Source organism: Balaenoptera borealis (assembly GCF_965194805.1).
Source record: "Balaenoptera borealis genome assembly, chromosome: 18".
In the NCBI taxonomy this organism is placed as follows: domain Eukaryota; kingdom Metazoa; phylum Chordata; class Mammalia; order Artiodactyla; family Balaenopteridae; genus Balaenoptera; species Balaenoptera borealis.
This window is the reverse complement of record NC_138877.1, coordinates 13,928,468-13,949,762: the sequence shown is the minus strand read 5'-3', so window position 1 is coordinate 13,949,762 and position 21,295 is coordinate 13,928,468. Positions and strand designations below refer to the sequence as shown.

At 36.5% G+C, this 21,295-nt stretch overlaps 1 protein-coding gene across 4 annotated transcripts in view; it reads right to left on the bottom strand.

Moving 5' to 3' along the window:
* LOC309615688 (uncharacterized protein) overlaps nucleotides 1–21,295 on the bottom strand; it is a 426,392-nt gene that overhangs the window by 321,478 nt on the left and 83,619 nt on the right. The window lies entirely within an intron of this gene.

The following is a 21,295-nucleotide window of genomic DNA, read 5'->3' as shown; positions in this document are numbered from 1 at the left end:
TGAAGTACTGATACATTGTAGAACATGAATGAACCTTAAAACCTTATACTAAGTGAAAAAATTCAGTCACAAATGACCACATATTCTAGGGTTCCATTTACATGAAATGTCCACGATAGGCAAAAGCACAAAAACAGAAGGTAGATTAGGGGTTGCTTGGGGATGGGAAGGGGTAGGAAGGGATATGGGGAGTGACTGCTAATGCATTCGGCATTTCTTTTTAGGTGACGAAAATGTTCTAAACTGAGATTTTGGTTATGATTGCACAATGCTGTGAATATAATACAAACCACTGGATTGTACAACTTTAAAGGTGTGAATTTAATGGTATGGGTATTATATCTCAATAAAGATGTTTTTTAAAAAAGAGAAGATAAAGAATGCACTGCACTGAAGAGACAGTGGAGTTGTGAACCAGAACAGTGGTAGTGGGTATGGAAAGAAATGTATATGTGATAGATTTGATATAGAGGAGAAGGAGAGAGGGGCATGAGGGAGGGCTTCCTCTTTCTGGCGTGATCAACCTGGTGTATCAGAGTGTCATGGGCTGAGATAGGAAGATCTGGGAGAAGAGCCACTGGGAATATGGAGGGAGAAATGATCACAAGTTCTGTTCGCTATACCTTAGTTTTCAGGAACCTAGAAGACAAGCCAGTGGAAATAACAAGTAGGTGGCATGAATTTGGTAGTGTCCAGCAGATAAATGGCACATAAAGGTTATGGAAGTAAATGAGATCAAGCAAGGCAAGACTGTAGACATAGAAATGAAAATGGCTCAGGACAGAGCCTTGAAGAGTTCCAAAATGTACAAGTTAATTAAGTGTGATAATGACTCCTTAATGCCTATAATGGAGCATTTCAGCATTCCTGATAGCCTATGTTGTGTATATACACTGGATTCTTTCCTTTGAACCAGATGGAACATCTTGTAAATTTCTTCATTAATTAGTGAGTTAAATAATACCTTTGACATGTGTTTATTTTATATTTGTATGAAAATCATAGTTTTACCTTTTTAAACAATTATCCTGCAAACAGACAACAAATGAACTTATTTACAAAACAGAAACAGACTCAGAGACTTGGAGAATGAACTTGTGGTTACCGGGGGAAGGGATAGTTAGGGAGTTTGGGATTGACATGTACACACTGCTATATTTGAAATGGATAACCAACAAGGACCTACTGTATAGCACAGGGAACTCTACTTAATATTATGTAACAACCTAAATGAGAAAAGAATTTGAAAAAGAATAGATACATGTATATGTATAACTGAATCACTTTGCTGTACACCTGAAACTAACACAACATTGTTAATCAACTATACTCCAATATAAAATAAAAAGTTAAAACAAACAAAAAATCCTCCCATGATTTCACATTGTCCTTCAAATAAGAAACCAAAATCCTTAAATGAGCAGTAGTGTGCTGCATGATCTACTCATCTCACCTGCCTCACTGCTTTTGCTTCTCCAATTATTTCTGGTCTTTAGTTCTTCCATTCCCCATGCCCTTTCCCACTTAGATTCTTCACCAGGTCCTCTGCCTGGAGTTCCTTGCTTTCTCTGCCTTTCATCTCTTTACTAAGTATCTCCTAGCAATCATCTGTATGGTGTTTTGTAACCATTTCTGTCCAAGCCAGGGTCCTTCATTCTCACACAGAAAACATTTAATATTTGTTGAATAAATAGATGAGTGAATGAATGTTGCATAATCCCAGCTCCGATTGGTCTGATTTGTTGGTTGTATTCTTGAAATTCAAGGAAAGTATGCAAGGGCATCTGCTTTTAAGTTAATGATTTAACGGAGCCAAATGTAAGATTTGAAATAAACTTTTTTCCTCTGAATTCAATTGTCCTTGTAAATGGGCAAAGCAAACTTCACCCACAGCATAGCAGTACGTAGCTGCAGAGCCAGATTTCCACTGCCTGTTTCTCACTGTCACTCAGTCCCTCAGAAATTGGATGTGTTTTTCTCTGTCTGAGGAAAAAAAAAAAATGGCAAGAGCAATGTGATCCATGTCTCCACGCCTTTCAGGATTCAGTCAGCCCCCAGGGTTTCTCCTAGGAAGGAGGTTCCCCACAAATGATTTGTGTTCCTGACCGGGGTTGGGGAAGGGAGCTACCTCTGCAGGTCAAGAAGGTAGTTCTGACACCTTCTGTCATTAGTCACGCCACTAGGCATCCATGGACGGTGTATTAAAAGGCAAATCCAGAATCACGGCACAAAAAGTTTCTGCCATATGAAAAGTACTTTTTTCAAACTAAAGCATCTGTGGTTTTGCTGATGAATCAGAGCACACCTCCCTGCAAGTGGTTCATCTTTTGTACCCTCTCAACTCCCATGTTGGGATGGGAGGGTGGAAGTGGCGGATCAACTCAGTCAGCAAACAGCAAATACATCATATATAAGGGACTTAAAAATATGACTAAAGATTGATTTTCTCCTGTGCTTTTATTGGGTATAAATATCTGTTGACCTATGCATTCACTTTTAATTTAATAATATTGTCATTTTTCTATATTCTGAGGCTTCGCTTGTCACAAAAGGAGGAGGCGCCATAATATGGTGCCGGTCCCCCCATTGTAAAGGCAGATTGGATCTACCAACGTATTTTTCAGGGAGATTGCCAAGTCATTTCCCAAACATTGTCATCACACTATTGTTTACTTACATTTGATATAAATAGAAGTTAACTGTAATAGTTGACTTAATGGTCTGTGGTCTCCCCTAATGTGTCCCTGACTTGATGAAGCAGTAGTGCCTCCTTCCCCAATCTTGGGTTGTCCCTGAGGTTTCCTCCCACTCCCAGTCGCTTTGCTTTTTATAAGTTGAAAGAGACTGTATTTGGGAAGTATGAGAGTTTGGAGTCCATAGTACCTATAAACACCTGATATGTGAGCCAGATTTGGGGGTCATGGGGAACTGCATTCAGTTCTGAAATTCAAGTCTCAGTTTCAATTCAAGGGGTCCTGTTGAGACCTAACAGACATCAGATGATCAGAGTCAAAATGTATCTGCTTTTACCCACCCCTCCTGCCCTAGCATCCCCAAAACATCTAGCAGTAGACCCAGTCATAAGTCAAGAAGAGTACAATAGAAGTTAGAACTATTTTCTCCTTGTGCATTCTTTACAAGCTGACAGAAAGTTAAGAGTTTGCATTAATTCACCTTTCCTAATTCCCACATTTCTCCCATGCAACATTATTCCCTCCTTCTTGTAGGTTCTTAGAGCTCTTTAACTTCATTATACTATTGATCATATCCTAGTGAGGCTGGATGTATATGATTTCTGTCTCTCGTTCTCTCTAGACTATGATTCTTTTAAAGATAGGAAATAGGTATTATTTTTCTTAGTATTCTTAAGGCAAAGCCCAGGACTTAGCATGTAGTAAATAGACAGTGGATGGTTTTAGAATGGATGAAGAAATTAAACTCTTTCAGCCCAGGAGCAATTTAGTAAATTGCTAAAGCCAACGCATTCATTCTGGACCAGAGAGCTGACATCAGACATCATTTTAGTTTCTCCCTTGACTCCACTATATGTGCAAGTCAGCCAGATCTCTGGTCTGATATTTAGGTATCCATGAGATATCAGAGTTCTAATCAATCAAAGAGGCATTCTTTATATTAAAGTAGTTACAAATGCCTACTTGATTTTCAGTGCTGGTGAGACAGGCTGGACTGTATAGAAATCTCAAGGCTAACTCTCCTACACTCTCTTACAACCTAGGGTAAATCCAGGCCTTAGGAGACATATTTATTTAATGCAGCAAATATCTATGGCGAGTCTTCTAAGTAGAAGATGCTCTATTAGATATCAGCCCCATCCTGCTCCTTTCCCTAAGCCCTCAACCTGGAGTCCTTCGGCTCTCTGAAGATGAAGGCCTTTCTCAAGCAAAGACATTCCTGGCCCCAAAGTTTACCCTCAGAAAAAGAAATAAAAAATAAGTAAGGGAGTAATCTCTGCTCCCAGTTTTGTAACCATTTACTCCTACCTCTAAGGTCCCACTGCTGGGCTTGGGAATTATTATAATTATTTCTCTTTGACATGACCTTCTCCTGCCTGGGGTGGAATGAAGGACCAAGAGCACAGTCCAAACAAAATCAGAAACAAATACCATAGTGATGTTTTAGAAATGAACTAAAGATTTTAAATATCTATTTTATAATGATATTACTTATAATGATACTTTTATTCCCATAAACTTTCCTTGTATTTTTTAGGAATATTGAACACCTACTACAGGTCTGGCACTGTTCAAAGGATGGGGTTTACAATAATGAACAAGAGCCTACTGATTTTGAGTCTACAGTCTAGCAGGAAGTGACAGAAAAGATCACCAGATTTTGTAAGAAAAGATACTTTATAAAATGTCACTAATTATTGTGGACTCTGAGGTGGGAATTTAAAACAATACATCAGTCATTTAACTGAACTTTGGAGCTTGGCCACACCACACTGTGCTAGGAGCTCTTAGAAGAAATGTCTGTATTACTTTAGGTTCATGTGGTCAAATAAAAGGCTTAGTTTCAATGTTTTAGTTATAGGAAAGCCTGGAATCACAGGTTGGAATGAATTTCTACTTCTAGCTCATTATTCCAGTAAAAACATATGGTTTTATACAAAAGAAGAAGAAGATCCCCGCTGTTTGAAGACTAATTGATGACAGGATTATAAAAAGTTTTGTCTGAGAATGGTTTTCAGTAATTTAACAAGGAATTTCCTGTACAGTCTGGAGTGGAAAGACTAGGATGATGTCCTGGTCTTCACAGGCAAGGAATCCTTTTGTTATTACTAAAAAATACGTCTGCTTTATATAGAAAGTATATAATATTCCTATTATATTATATTCTACATATTATATATACAAGTGTTTATATAGATAACCATTAACATTTTAATGGTTAATCTATATAAATGGGAATTAGTAGCTAGGTATGTGAGGTATAGAGTTATACCAGTGTGTCAATGAGTCGTTGTATTGTCAGCCCAACATCTACACTCTAAACACAGCAATCCCTCTCACAACCCCAATTAACATATCCATAGAGTGATCTCCCATGAGTCATGCTTGTACAATGGGACCATTCCATTGACCACTGTTGGTTGGAGAAGGCTTGTGCACCTGACCCAATCAGTGACAATTAGTTAAGATTGGGGCTGAAAGAAAGAAGTTAGTCCTTCTTGATGTAGCTGGACCATGTACAAGAGAATCTTGGGTACTATGGGTTGGCATCTTCTCCAACAAAGCCGAGAAGCCATTCTTCAAAGAGAGAAAGAAGAATGTTGCAGATATTCAGAGTCTATAAGTAAGGATCTTCCTGGGTTTTTAGTAACTAGATCCAGCCCCTTCTCATCTTTGAGTTCTAGAAAACACCCCTGTACTTTCATAGTAAATTCCTTTTTTCTCTTTCAGTTAGCTACAGTCAGATGAATATTAATCAGAGTTCAAGAAGAGAAGCCACAGGTGAAGACGTGGGGTAGGCCAGAACTAGATAAGAGAACTAGGTAGGAGAAAATAAGAAATGAGGGTCAATAGCAAGGTGATCCATGATAAAATAAAGTAGAATTATATGTGGCAAAAAATCAAATCAAAAATTGATTCTAGACTGTTGCTCATACACTGTCACATTCCTTCTGTGTGGTCTGAACCAACCTATAGCTAACAAGTGACCAAATAGAGATTCATGATGTCTCTTTCCTCTGTATCTTCTGATCATTCTCTCTCCAAGGGCTTTTTGTCCCAATCTTAGCAACAACAAACTTATCATTCCTCCTTTCTCAAACAAATAAAAAAATAGACTTAACTCCTTCCTCTTCTTGCCCTTACTCAGTCAAGTGCCCTTTTTCCTCTCCCTTCTATCAAGAATGCTTTCTCAAACATTCCTTGGTTCCTCAGGCTCCCTCATTACTCTATGACTTTGTTCCTAGACAATTCTACCTAAACAAGTCTCTCCAATCTATTCCCTCCTCTTTAATTTCCTCTCCAATAGCCCTAGTTGAGGTCCTCATCCTCTCTTACTGAGGCTAATATAACGGCCTCCTGATTGGTCTCCCTGTTTCCAGCCCCTTCCTCTTTCTAATCCATCCCTTATAATATCACTAGAATTGTCTCCTAAAAACACAAATATGACTGGGTCCACTATCATTTAAAGACCTTCTAAGTCTTCACGTTGCCTTAGATTGAATCTAAATGTGGCTGTCAAACCACTTTCATTTTTATCCCAACTTATTTTTTTCACAATTTTATCTTCCACAAACCCCTACTCATGTACTATTTGGGACTGTAATGCCATAATCCCAAACACACATATTTTATGCTTTTGTGCTTTTTTTAAATGTTGTTTCCTTTGTCTAAATTGCCTTTTCCCCCCATACATACCATTTCCCCATTCTATGCCTCATGAATTTTAAGTTCTCCTTCGCGAAAGTTTACTTATATTTTTAGCTGCTACTACAGCTCATAACAGATATATTTCCTTGTGACACCAATAGAGCACTTGCCTCACTGTACAGTGTGGTTTGTACAATCCTCCTACTGGGCTATAAACCACTAGCAGACAAAGAAAATGCATTATTAATGTTCAGATCTCTAATGCCTACAAATGTCTCTTTAAATACTAAATAAATGCTTATTAAATCAAATTAAATTATTAAATAGTCAAGCTGCAGGTAAAAAAATTGTTATTTCTATTTCCTAAGATTTATACATTGACATGGAAATATTTCTATTTTTAAAATAAAAAGCCAACAGTCACTTATTCATTCATTCATTCAATAATTGATTCATTATATTTCCTAAATACATATTATTTTGTAGTCCAATTGTGCAGAAGTACCTTCAAAGTCCTTAATATAAAAATTTTTATTTAAATAGTGAACAAAAGTTCCAGAGTTGGCAGTGGTCAGTAGTCCTAGCTAAGTATTCCTATTCAAATGGATATTGCAGTACAATATTAAGATGCAGTACAATAAGCAAAATAACAACTCTGGTATTTTTTAAATACTTGTATTTGATTTTAAACTACACAGATTTCATAAACAAACCAGAAATTAAATGTTCAATAAATTTCAAACCAAAATAGTATAAGCTTATTCTAAAACATAAATTGCAAACATAAACCTATTTTAAAATATACATTTATTAGCAGATAAAATTCTTACTCAAAATATAATAAACACTACATTAAGATAAAGTAAAATTTATCATAAAATTACTCTAAAATATCAAAATATTCAGATTAGAAAAAAAATTAGCCAGTATATTCTAGAAAAAAATCAAAACTTAGTGAAAAAGGCTAACTCTGAAATAATTCTCTTTTCCAAAGTATTAAGAGAGGGGTGCAAGAATGAGGGGAACAACCTAAGATAACAGATTTTATACCTAAATGATTTTCCACTTTGAGAAATTTCCCCTACTCCAATTTAGTGGTTTGTTGAGTTCTTCCAATTGCTTCCTATGTCCAAGTTGTCTGGAATAATATTCTGAATGTTAGCACTTGTATGACGTTAGTATAGCTTTAATGTTTCTGCCAAATGTCATTACCTCATTTCTCAAACTGAACTATGAAAATAACTGGAATCTTCTTATACAGACCTTTGATGACCTCAAATGAAGAAATGAGAAAAGCAAAGACATAATAGCTAGTGAAACTCTCCTGTGCTTTATGATTCAAATTACATCACTATGACTTACCAAATCTACCAACATTTGCTTAATTTGAGATGTGAGGCTATACTATGGACAAGTAAATGATTAGATGTTTATATGACCCAGATTTTGTTGCTCTACTAGCCAATGATTGCTTCATTTTGATCCACAAAAAGTCAACCAGCCATATAGACACAGTCAGAACATAAGCCAGAGATCTAAAAATGACCAAAGAATCTCACCAGCATCCAATTTAGGAAAGGGTGAAAAAAGTTCAGAGACTATGTCTGGTACCCTACTGATACCCTCCTTCCCCCCATTCTGCCCCTCCAAAAACTGCATATGATTGTGTGTGACTGTGTGCATTTATATTCTCATATAGTCAATCCTCACTATTCGCAGGTCCAATAATTGTGAATTCACCTACTTTCTAAAAGTTATTTATAACCCCCAAATCAGTATCACTAAAAAAATCACTTTTGTGATAATTCATGAGCATGCTCAGAGTAGAAAAAAATTTGAGTTGTCCAAAAGCACTAGTTCCCAGTTGAGGTCAAACAAGGTGGTGCTCTGCTTTCCTGTTTCACTCTAACAGAGATGACCAGAGGATGGAGATGGTAGGAACAGTGGTGAAGCTCCAGCTCTGTGGCCAGTTGGATGGATTTGTATCCCAACTTTGGCACCTGTTAGTGGGGCAGCCCCAGGCAAGTCACTTAACATTTTTGAACCGTATTTTCTCTTTTGTAAGATAAAGATAATAGAATATACTAGAGTGTGCTTCTTTTAGGATTAAACATTATACACTATGTGACCAGTCTCTCCCATCAGGAAGCTTGCACAAGTCTCTTAGTTAGCCTTATCCACCAGATGGCAGACAGCAGAAGCAAGAAGAACTACAATCCTGTAGCCTGTGAAATGAAAACCACATTCACAGAACGAAAGACAAAATGTAAAGGCAGAGGACTATGTACCAGATGAAGGAACAAGATAAAACCCCAGAAAAACAATTAAATGAAGTGTAGATAGGCAACCTTCCAGAAAATGAACTCAGAATAATGATAGTGAAGATGATCCAGGACCTCGGAAAAAGAATGGAGGCAAAGATCAACAAGATGCAAGAAATGTTTAACAAAGACCTAGAAGAATTAAAGAACAAACAAACAGAGATGAACAATACAATAGCTGAAATGAAAAATACACTCGAAGGAATCAATAGCAGAATACCTGAGGCAGAAGAACGGATAAGTGACCTGGAAGACAGAATGGTGCAATTCACTGCCATGGAATAGAATAAAGAAAAAAGAGTGAAAAGAAATGAAGGCAGCCTAAGAGACTTCTAGGACAACATTAAATGCACTAACTTTCGCATTATAGGGGTGCCAGAAGGAGAAGAGAGAGAGAAAGGACCCGAGAAAATATTTGAAGAGGTTATAGTTGAAAACTTCCCTAACATGGGAAAAAAAATAGCCACCCAAGTCCAGGAAGCGCAGAGAGTCCCAGGCAGGATAAACACAAGGAGAAACAAGCTGAGACACATAGTAACCAAATTGACAAAAATAGACAAACAAAAATTATTAAAAGCAACAAGGGAAAAACAACAAACAACATACAAGGGAACTCACATAAGGTTAATAGCTGATTTCTCAGCAGAAACTCTACAAGCCAGAAGGGAGTGGCACAATATATTTAAAGTGATGAAAGGGAAGAACCTAAAACCAAGATTACTCTACCCAGCAAGGATCTCATTCAGTTTTGACAGAGAAATCAAAAGCTTTACAGACAAGGAAAACCTAAGAGAATTCAGCACCACCAAACCAGCTCTATAACAAATGCTAAAAGAACTTCTCTAGGCAGGAAACACAAGAGAAGAAAAGGACCTACAAAAACAAACCCAAAACAATTAAGAAAATGGTAATAGGAACATACATATCGATAATTACCTTAAATGTGAATGGATTAAATGCTCCAACCAAAAGACACAGACTCACTGAATGGATACAAAAACAAGACCCATATATATGCTGTCTACAAGAGACCCACTGCAGACCTAGGGACACATACAGACTGAAAGTGAGGGGATGGAAAAAGATATTCCATGCAAATGGAAATCAAAAGAAAGCTGGAGTAGCAATACTCATATCAGATAAAATAGACTTTAAAATAATGAATGTTACAAGAGACAAGGAAGGACACTACATAATGATCAAGGGATCAATACAAGAAGAAGATATAACAATTATAAATTGTTATTTATAACCCAACATAGGAGCACCTCAATACATAAGGCAAATGCTAACAGCTATAAAAGAGAAAATTGACAGGAACACAATAATAGTGGGGGACTTTAAAACCTCACTTACACCAATGAACATATTATCCAGACAGAAAATTAATAAGGAAACACAAACTTTAAATAACACAATAGACCAGTTAGATTTAATTGATATTTATAGGGTATTCCATCCAAAAACCGCAGATTACACTTTCTTCTCAAGTGCACACAGAACATTCTCCAGGATAGCTCACATCTTGGGTCACAAATCAAGCCTCAGTAAGTTTAAGAAAATTGAAATCAGATCAAGCATCTTTTCCGACCACAACTCTATGAGGATAGAAATAAATTACAGGGAAAAAACCATAAAAAACACAAACACATGGATGCTAAACAACACATTACAAAATAACCAAGAGATCACTGAAGAGATCAAAGAGGAAATTTAAAAATACCTAGAGACAAATAACAACAAAAACACGATGATCCTAAACCTATGAGATGCAGCAAAAGCAGTTCTAAGTTTATAGCAATACAATCTTACCTCAAGAAACAAGAAAAATCTCAACTAAACAATCTAACCTTACACCTAAAGGAATTACCAAAAGAAGAACAAACAAAACCCAAAGTTAGTAGAAGGAAAGAAATCATAAAGATCAGAGCAGAAATAAATGAAATAGAAACAAATAAAACAATACAAAGATCAATAAAACTAAAAGCTGGTTCTTTGAAAAGATAAACAAAACTGATAAAACTTTAGCCAGACTCACCAAGAAAAAGAGGGAGAGGACTCAAATCAATAAAATTAGAAATGAAAAAGGAGAAGTTACAATGGACACTGCAGAAATACAAAGCATCCTAAGAGACTACTACAAGCAACTCTATGCCAATAAAATGGACAACCTGGAAAAAATGGACAAATTCTTAGAAAGGTATAACCTTCCAAGACTGAACCAGGAAGAAACAGAAAATATGAGCAGACCAATCAATCACAAGTAATGAAATTGAAACTGTGATTAAAAATGTTCCAAGAGGGCTTCCCTGGTGGCACAGTGGTTATGAATCGGCCTGCCAATGCAGAGGACACAGGTTCGAGCACTGGTCCGGAAAGATCCCACATGCCGCGGAGCAACTAAGCCTCTGCGCCACAACTACTGAGCCTAAGCTCTAGGGTCAGTGAGCCACAACGCCTGCCACAACTACTGAAACCTGCACACCTACAGCCGATGCTCTGCAAAAAGAGAAGCCGCCACAATGAGAAGCCTGCATACCGCAACGAAGAGTACCCCCTGCTCACCGCAACTAAGGAAAGCCCACATACAGCAATGAAGACCCAAATGCAGCCAAAATTTAATCAATTAATTAATTTTAAAAACTTAAAACAAAAATCTTCCAACAAACAAAAGTCCAGGGTCAGATGGCTTCACGGGTGAATTCTATCAAATATTTAGAGAAGAGCTAACACCCACTCTCAAAACTCTTCCAAAAAATTGCAGAGGAAGGAACACTCCCAAACTCATTCTACATCACCCTGATACTAAAACCAGACAAAGATACTACAAAAAAAGAAAATTATAGACCAATATCACTGATGAATATAGATGCAAAAATCCTCAACAAAATACTAGCAAAGAGAATCCAACAACACTTTAAAAGGATCATACACCATGATCAAGTGGGTTTTATCCCAGGGATGCAAGGATTCTTCAATATACGCAAATCAATCAATGTGATACACCATATTAACAAACTGAAGAATAAAAACCACATGGTCATCTCAATAGATGCAGAAAAATCTTTTGACAAAATTCAATACCAATTTATGATAAAAACTCTCCAGAAAGTGGGCATAGAGGGAACCTACCTCAACATAATAAAGGCCATATACGACAAACCTACAGCAAACATCACTCTCAATGGTAAAAAACTGAAAGCATTTCCTCGAAGATCAGGAACAAGACAAGAATTACACTCTCGCCACTATTATTCAACATAGTTTTGGAAGTCCTAGCCATGGCAATAAGAGAAAAAAAAGAAACAAAAGGAATACAAATTGGAAAAGAAGAAGTAAAACTGTCACTGTTTGCAGATGACATGATACTATACATAGAGAATCCTAAAGATGCCACCAGAAAACTACTAGAGCTAATCAATGAATTTGGTAAAGTTGCAGGATACAAAATTAATGCACAGAAATCTCTTGCATTCCTATACACTAACAATGAAAGATCAGAGAGAGAAGTTAAGGAAACAATCCCATTCACCACTGCAACAAAAAGAATAAAATACCAGGAATAAACCTACCTAAGGAGGTGAGAACCTGTACTCAGAAAACTATAAGACACTGATGAAAGAAATTAAAGATGACACAAACAGATGGAGAGATATACCATGTTTGTGGATTAGAAGACTCAATATTGTGAAAATGACTATACTACCCAAAGCAATCTACAGATTCAATGCAATCCCTATCAAATTACCAATAGCATTTTTTACAGAACTAGAACAAAAAATCTTAAAATTTGTATGGAGACACAAAAGACCCCGAATAGCCAAAGCAGTCTTGAGGGAAAAAAACAGAGCTGGAGCAATCAGACTCCCTGACTTCAGACTATACTACAAAGCTACAGTAATCAAGACAACATGGTACTGGCACAAAAACAGAAATATAGATCAATGGAACAGGATACAAAGCCCAGAGATAAACCCATACGACTATGGTCAACTAACTGATGACAAAGAGGCAAGGATATACAATGGAGAAAAGACAGTCTCTTCAATAAGTGGTGCTGGGAAGACTGGACAGCTACATGTAAAAGAATGAAATTAGAACACTCCCTAACACCATACACAAAAATAAACTCAAAATGGATTAAAGACCTAAATGTAAGACCGGACACTATAAAACTCTTAGAGGAAAACATAGGAAGAACACTCTTTGACATAAATCACAGCAAGATCTTTTTTGACCCACCTCCTAGAGTAACGGAAATAAAAAGAAAAATAAGCAAATGGGACCTAATGAAATTTAAAAGCTTTTGCATAGCAAAAGAAACCATAAACAAGATGAGAAGACAATCCTCAGAATGGGAGAGAATATTTGCAAATGAATCAACAAAGGATTAATCTCCATAATATATAAACAGCTCATGCAGCTCAGTATTAAAAAAACAAACAACCAAATCCAAAAATGGACAGAAGACCTAAGTAGACATTTCTACAAAGACATACAGATGGCCAAGAGGCACATGAAAAGCTGTTCAACATCACTAATTATTACAGAAATGCAAATCAAAACTACAATGAGATATCACCTCACACTGGTTAGAATGGGAATCATCAGAAAATCTACAAACAGCAGATGCTGGAGAGGGTGTGGAGAAAAGGGAACCCTCTTGCACTGTTGGTGAGAATGTAAATTGATACAGCCACTATGGAGAACAGTATGGAGGTTCCTTAAAATACTAAAAATAGAATTACCATATGACCCAGCAATCCCACTACTGGGCATATACCCAGAGAAAACCATAATTCAAAAAGACACATGCACCCCAATGTTCATTGCAGTACTATTTACAATAGCCAAGTCATGGAAGCAACCTAAATGCCCATCGACAGACGAATGGATAAAGAAGATGTGGTACTTATAAACAATGGAATATTACTCAGCCATAGAAAGGAACGAAATTGAGTCATTTGTAGAGATGTGGATGGACCTAGAGACTGTCAAACAGAGTAGAGTAAGTCAGAAAGAGAAATACAAATATCATATATTAACACATATAAGTGGCATCTAGAATAATGGTACATATGAACCGGTTTGCAAGGCAAAAATAGACACAGCTGTAGAGAACAAACGTATGGACACCAAGGGGGGAAAGCGGGGGGATGGGGGGAGGTGTGGGTGATGGTGGTGGGATGAATTGGGAGATTGGGATTGACATATATACACTAATATGTGTTAAATAGATAACTAATAAGAACATGCTGTATAAAAAATATAAAATTCAAAAAAAATATTATATACTATGAGAGATATATGGACCCTTAGGAGCTAATTCAATGCTTGGCAACTTTACAGAACATAGCTACTATGAGTATAAGAATTCACTGTATCTCAACATTGGTAATGAGATTCTGAAGCATCACAGTGGCTTATGCTTGCTCTCTGAAAGGACTCGGAGAGATTATTCTTACTCCAGGTCTTATATGCCCTTATTTTTACATACACTTCAGTATTATTACACTGCTCAATTTAACCAATTTAACTACAGGAATTTATGTGCTATCTAGCATTCTACAATCAATCCAGTTCCCTTTAGTTGTTATACAAGATTGTTTATTGAATCGTTCAAAGCATATGGAAGAGTTGGCTTGTGTAAGTTACTCATTGATGTGTTTCTTTTATAATTCTACTACACAATATTTATGACAGGTTCAAATCTTCTGAAAAAGGAATAGACAATTATCAAGAAGCAGTTTACAGCAGTTTCTTGCCTCATGACATGATTTTCCACCTGGCTAACTGCTGTACTTGACTTAGATATAAACAAAAGTACAGGAACTGTTGAATTAAATCAGGGGTTTGTCAATCTTAATTGAACAGAAAAACAGCACTTTTAAATTAGAAAAATATTATGTATTGCTGACGTATAAATAACTCTTGTAACTTATAATAAGATAATTAAATATTCTGTCTACTTAAATATATTTTAAATGGACAAAGGATTAGAATAGACCACTTAAAAAAGGTAATAAGAGCCAATAAGCACATGAAAAGATGCTCAAAATGATTAGACGTCAGAGAAATGCAGAATAAATCACCATGAGATATCATTACACAATCACTAGACTGACTAAAATTTTAAAAGATTTATAATACCAAGAAAAACTGGGACTCTCATACATTGCTAATGGGAATGTAAAATGCACAACTACTTTGGAAAACAGTGTGTCAGTTTCTTATAAAGTTAAATATACACTTACCATATGCCCAACAAATCAACCCCTAGGTTAATTACTTAAGAAAAATGAAAACGTATGTCCACACAAAGACTTTAACACAAATGTTCAGAGTAGCTTTGTTCATAGTACCCCAAAACTTTAAACAACTCAAATGTGAACAGGTGAATGAATAAACAAATCGTTGTATATTCATGCAATTGAATACTAATCAATAATGGAAAGGAATGAACTGCTGAAACACAAAACAATTGAATGAATTTTAAAACCATGATACTGAGTGATATAAGCACTCACAAAAGAGTACACATTGTATGATTCCATTTACATGAAATTCTAGAAAGACAAAGTAAATCTATGACAACAGAAATCAGATCAGTGTTTGCCAGGGGCAGAGTGGGTGAGGAAGAAGAATGTCAAAAAGGATCATGAGGGAACTTTGGGGGTTATGGAAATGTCCTCCACCTTGACTGTGGCAGTGGTTACATGGCCATAGACATTTGTCAGAACTCACTGAACTGCACACTTAAAATGGGTGTATGTCCTCTCCTGGGTATATATACGAAGAAAACGAAAACACTAATTAGAAAAGACACATGCACCCCACTGTTCACAGCAGCATTATTTACAACAGCCAAGATATGGAGGCAATCTAAGTGTCCATCAAGTGATGAATGGATAAAGAAGATATGGTATATATATACAGTGGAATACTACTCAGCCATAAAAAAGAATTAAATTTTGCCATTTGCAACAACATGGATAGACTTGGAGGGTATTATGCTTGGTGAAATAAGTCAGATGGAGAAAGATAAATACTGTAGGATATCACTTATATGTGGAATCTAAAAAATCAAACAAACTAATAAATATAACAAAAAAGAAACATACAGATATAGAGAACAAACTAGTGATTATCAGTGGGTAAAGGGAAGGGGGGAGGGGCAGGATAGGAGTAGGGGATTGAGAGGTACAAACTACTAGGTATAAAATAAATAAGCTATAAGGATATATTGTACAGCACAGGGAATATAGCCAATTTTTATAATAACTATAAGTGGAGTATAACATTTAAAAATTGTGAATCACTATGTTATACACCTAAAACTTATATACTATACATCAACTATACCTCAGTAAAGAAAAAAATTTTAAAGAGCTGTAAATGAATGAACCCATCCCCCATGTCTGTAAACCAGACCAATCCAAGAAGAAGCCATGTGGTCGGTACCCAATAGAAACAACCTCAGACTCATCGACTCAGTCCACAGACTTACACTGAACTCCTCAACTTGACCCCACCTTCTATTCCATTTCTAACCTCCTGGATTCTCAACCTTTTGCTCAGTCTTCTGTTCTGGACCACAGTACTGCCCCTCTAATTTAATCATGAATATAGCTCGTTTAGTCACCTCTCTTGAACAAACTTTGTCCCCAAACTCTGTCCTCTCTTACTCTTTGCAGTGCTTGAGGTCCCTACGATAAGCCCTGGTGGTCACTTTCCCCTAACAGAGCTGCATCCCCTAGCCTTGAGGGAGCTAAGGACAGCTAGGTGACTGTAACTAGAAAACCTTTTAAATTAGAAGATGTCAATCTTTGGAAACACTTACACAATGCCTTTATTTTCGACGGTCACTGTATTTTAACTAGTAAGTTATTGTGTCTCTAAGTATTTAAAGGGAGTTCTGCACGTACCTCATTTGTAAGACATTTATTTCATCTGAGTTTAATTTAAATCTGCTGTATAAAAAAATAAAATAAAATTTAAAAATTCAAAAAAAAATCAGAGACTAAATTTTATGATACTTTGAACTGTCTAGAATAATATCAACTTAGATTTGTGGCAAAAAATACACACAAGAGAGGCATTTTGCAGGTTTTCATAGTCAGTGTACTGTAGACTTATGGAGTTTGAAGAGTTGTTGAAGGGGTTTTTTGGTTTTTTTTGTTATTCTGTTTCTTTGTTTTTGTTTTTTGCTTTCAATCCTTTTCAGAGTATGCTCCCAAGGAGAGTGTTATTTTTAAGCTGGTAGATGACAGAAAACATGTTCTATTGACCAATGGCTAATACCTAAAGCAGTTTTGTGAGATGTGTAGATCTATGTGCTTAAATTTGGCCTGAAATATCTTCCTAGAAGGTATTATGCTGATTATCCTTTCAGTTTACAAAATACCTAGTTTTATCACTGACCTGTAACTTCAGAGTACACTATCAGCCCACATCTTTCTTCCTCCTATGTTTGATTCATTTATAGAGGCTTCTTTAACCTCCATCTCCACCAAAAGTTCATCTTTCCATCCTCTGAAACCTTCCAAACCCTTTATTTGTACCTTTCTTTTCACATTATTCCTTCCAACCTAGGACCTTTGATAGAATATCAAAATGGAAAAAAGCATGCAGAAAAATTCAGAACTCAGGAAAAAGCAACTAGAATGGGACACAACATCTGAATTAGCTAAACACTAGAATAGAATCTCTTGAACCCCATGTATAGGAAGAGGGATTGCTCCCATTCCCCTCTGACAATGTGTTCTTCCACAGATCAGTGTTACAGACAGTATGCTTCTTAAAATGGCAGCACTAACAAACATTTACTGAAATCTACAAGGTGCCTGTGATGTCATACAAACCGTAAAATGCAGAAGTTCTCCATTTTGCTTATTCTACATCAAAAGTGGGAGAAGAGCTAAGAAACTCCATTCAAGAATGCACCTAGTAGATACAGGACAAATGCTTGGCTTGGTATTAAAAACACTGGTAAGTATCAGCAAATTTAGACTTTCACAAGCTTAGTAGCTCTTGCTATCATTTTGAATTTAATTTGAGGAAATTTGTGGCCCTCATAAAACCTGCAAACAATATGAATTTTCAAAGAGCCTCTGATAATGAGGGTTTAGTTTAACTAGCCTCAAGCTTAGTTGGGAAAAACTGAGTCAAAATTTATTTTGCCAAAGCTGTATCCTCCAACTAGACCACTTTTCCAAGGGCAAGAGCAACTTGCCTTTGGAGTCACTAAAGGAGGGAAATACAGCCCTGCATCATTTTAGCTTGGTGCTTCTTCATCATCCTGCTGTGCGTATGTATCCCTGCAATGACATCATCCCACAAATCTGACAGCTCTATTTGTCAAGGAGGTCTTGTTGTAATAGCTTTTAGTCTCGTAACATTTGGTTTCCATCCATTCTGTGTGTGGTTTTAGAACTAATATTCTAGAGTTCCAACTAGTTAGGTAATAGGAAATGGTGACCACACTTGAAATGATTTAGCAAGAGGTACAAAAAAGCTAAAGCGCTGGGACAAGAGGTTTCACAAGACCAGATTTTCAAGCCAGATTTCTGGTACTGTACTCCCTGTTTATTCCAAATCAGAATTACTAGAAAACTCTCCATTCTTGTGGTAGCAGTACTTGAGATTCAATAGCAGCTAAAAACCAGAAACTATGTTTTCCTCTAAGAGTTTTATAGTGTCTGGCCTTACATTTAGGTCTTTTATCGATTTTGAGTTTATTTTTGTGTATGGTGTTAGGGAGTGTTCTAATTTCATTCTTTTACATGTAGCTGTCCAGTTTTCCCAGCACCACTTATTGAAGAGGCTGTCTTTTCTCCACTGTATATTCTTGCTTCCTTTATCAAAATTAACGTGACCATAGGTGCATGGGTTTACCTCTGGGCTTTCTATCCTGTTCCATTGATCTATATTTCTGTTTTTGTGCCAGTACCGTACTGTCTTGATTACTGTAGCTTTTGTAGTATAGTCTGAAGTCTGGGAGCCTGATTCCTCCAGCTCCATTTTTCTTTCTCAAGATTGCTTTGGCTATACAGGGTCTTTTGTGTCTCCATACAAATTGTGAAATTTTTTGTTTTAGTTCTGAGAAAAATGCCATTGCTAGTTTGATAGGGATTGCATTGCATCTGTAGATTGCTTTGGGTAGTATAGTCATTTTCACAATGTTGACTCTTTCAATACAAGAACATGGTATATCTCTCCATCTGTTTGTATCATCTATGACATAAATCACAGCAAGATCCTTTTTGACCCACCTCCTAGAGAAATGGAAATAAGAACAAAAATAAACAAATGGGACCTAATGAAACTTAAAAGCTTTTGCACAGCAAATGAAACCATAAACAAGACGAAAAGACAACCCTCAGAATGGGAGAAAATATTTGCCAATGAAGCAACTGACCAAGGATTAATCTCCAAAATTTACAAGCAGCTCATGCAGCTCAATATCAAAAAAACAAGCAACCCAATCCAAAAATGGGCAGAAGACCTAAATAGACATTTCTCCAAAGAAGATATACAGATTGCCAACAAACACATGAAAGGATGCTCAACATCACTAATCATTAGACAAATGCAAATCAAAACTACAATGAGGTATCACCTCACACCAGTCAGAATTGGCCATCATCAAAAAATCTACAAACAATAAATTCTGGAGAGAGTGTGGAGAAAAGGGAACCTTCTTGCACTGCTGGTGGGAATGTAAATTGATACAGCCACTATGGAAAACAATATGGAGGTTCCTTAAAAAACTAAAAATAGAACTACCATACAACCCAGCAATCCCACTACTGGGCATATACCCTGAGAAAACCATAATTCAAAAAGAGTCATGTACCACAATGTTCATTGCAGCTCTAGTTACAATAGCCTAGCAACCTAAGTGTCCATCGACAGATGGATGGATAAAGAAGATGTGGCACATATATACAATGGAATATTACTCAGCCATAAAAGGAAACGAAATTGAGTTATTTGTAGTGAGGTGGATGGACTTAGAGTCTCTCATACAGAGTGATGTAAGTCAGGAAGAGAAAAACAAATATTGTATGCTAACATATATATACGGAATCTAAAAACGAAAATGATTATGAAGAACCTAGGGGCAGGACAGGAATAAAGATGCCAACGTAGAGAATGGACTTGAGGACACAGGGAGGGGGAAGGGTAAGCTGGGATGAAGTGAGAGAGTGGCATGGACTTATATATACTTCCAAATGTAAAATAGATAGCTAGTGGGAAGCAGCCGCATAGCACAGGGAGATCAGCTTGGTGCTTTGTGACCATGTAGAGGGGTGGGATAGGGAGGGTGGGAGGGAGACGCAAGAGGGAGGAGATATGGGGATATATGTATATGTATAGCTGATCCACTTTGTTATAAAGCAGAAACTAACACACCGTTGTAAAGCAATTATACTCCAATAAAGATGTTAAAAAATAATAATAATAAATAAAGGATATTCTAAAGACTTTAAAAAATAATAATAATAATAAATAAACAAAAACCAGAAACTGTGACATAATCTGAGATCATGTGGGGTTTGGGGGAAAGCTACTGTTTCTTTCCCTTTCTTCAACTGAATTTTTAGACTTTTAAAAATAATAATCAGAAAATATATCTGACCCATTTCAATTATTTTACAGCTATTTAATATAACTCTAAAACATGCATAAAGTATAGTCTAGTAGAGGAGATAATACATAAACCTCAATGTTCAAAAAACCACCCAACATATGATATGTGAAATATAAGTAACCGAATACGTCGTAATTACAGATGTATTTAAAATAAGTATAATTGGTAGCAAAGGACAACAGTCACTCCTGAGTGAGGTAGACTCTATAGTGCTTAAGTAAGTGTTGAAAGATAACCAGATGTTTTATACTGAAGACTTTCGGTTTGGTGGGGAGGAGGGGAAGCCTGGTGGGGTTAAAGAAAATAATGTAAATAGGACCGTGCAGACCAAAAATCCAATGTATACATATGAGAATTACGAATAAGACAGATGAGCCATTAAACTGGTTTTATGTTAGCTATTTCTAGAAGTTAAAAGAAGCTGAAGGTCAGAGAGTTGAAAGCCAAGTTAGTGAGTGTGAGCTTGACTCAGTCACTTAACAGAAGGAATTACAGTGTAGTGGTTAAGAGCCCAGGCATTGCTCCCTCTCACCCGCGCACTCACGTGCACATCCAGGGTTTGACTCCTGATCTTCTGTCTTGCAAGTTACGCGATCTTCAGTGAGTTGCTGAACTTTCTGAGGCTCAGTGTTCTCCACCGTTAAATGATAATACTAATAGTTATCTCAAAGGATTCTTGTGAAGTTTAATTAAGTCTATCCATATAAACTGCTTAGAACTGTGCCTAACACATAGTAAGCTCTCCAATATTGCTATTAGAATTGAGCTTAAAATAATATAAACCAAAGATTTAGAAAAGTGTCCAAATGCATTGGAGAAGGGTGACTGTAAGAAATGAGACCAATAAAGAGAATACCACCAATTTCTTAAATATGTAGTGATTAAGGGCAAATAAGGTAGTAGCAGGGGGGAAATACAGAAAGGAAAAGATGTCAGAAATATTCCAAAGGTGAATTTGTCAGGATTTGGGGATTGATTAT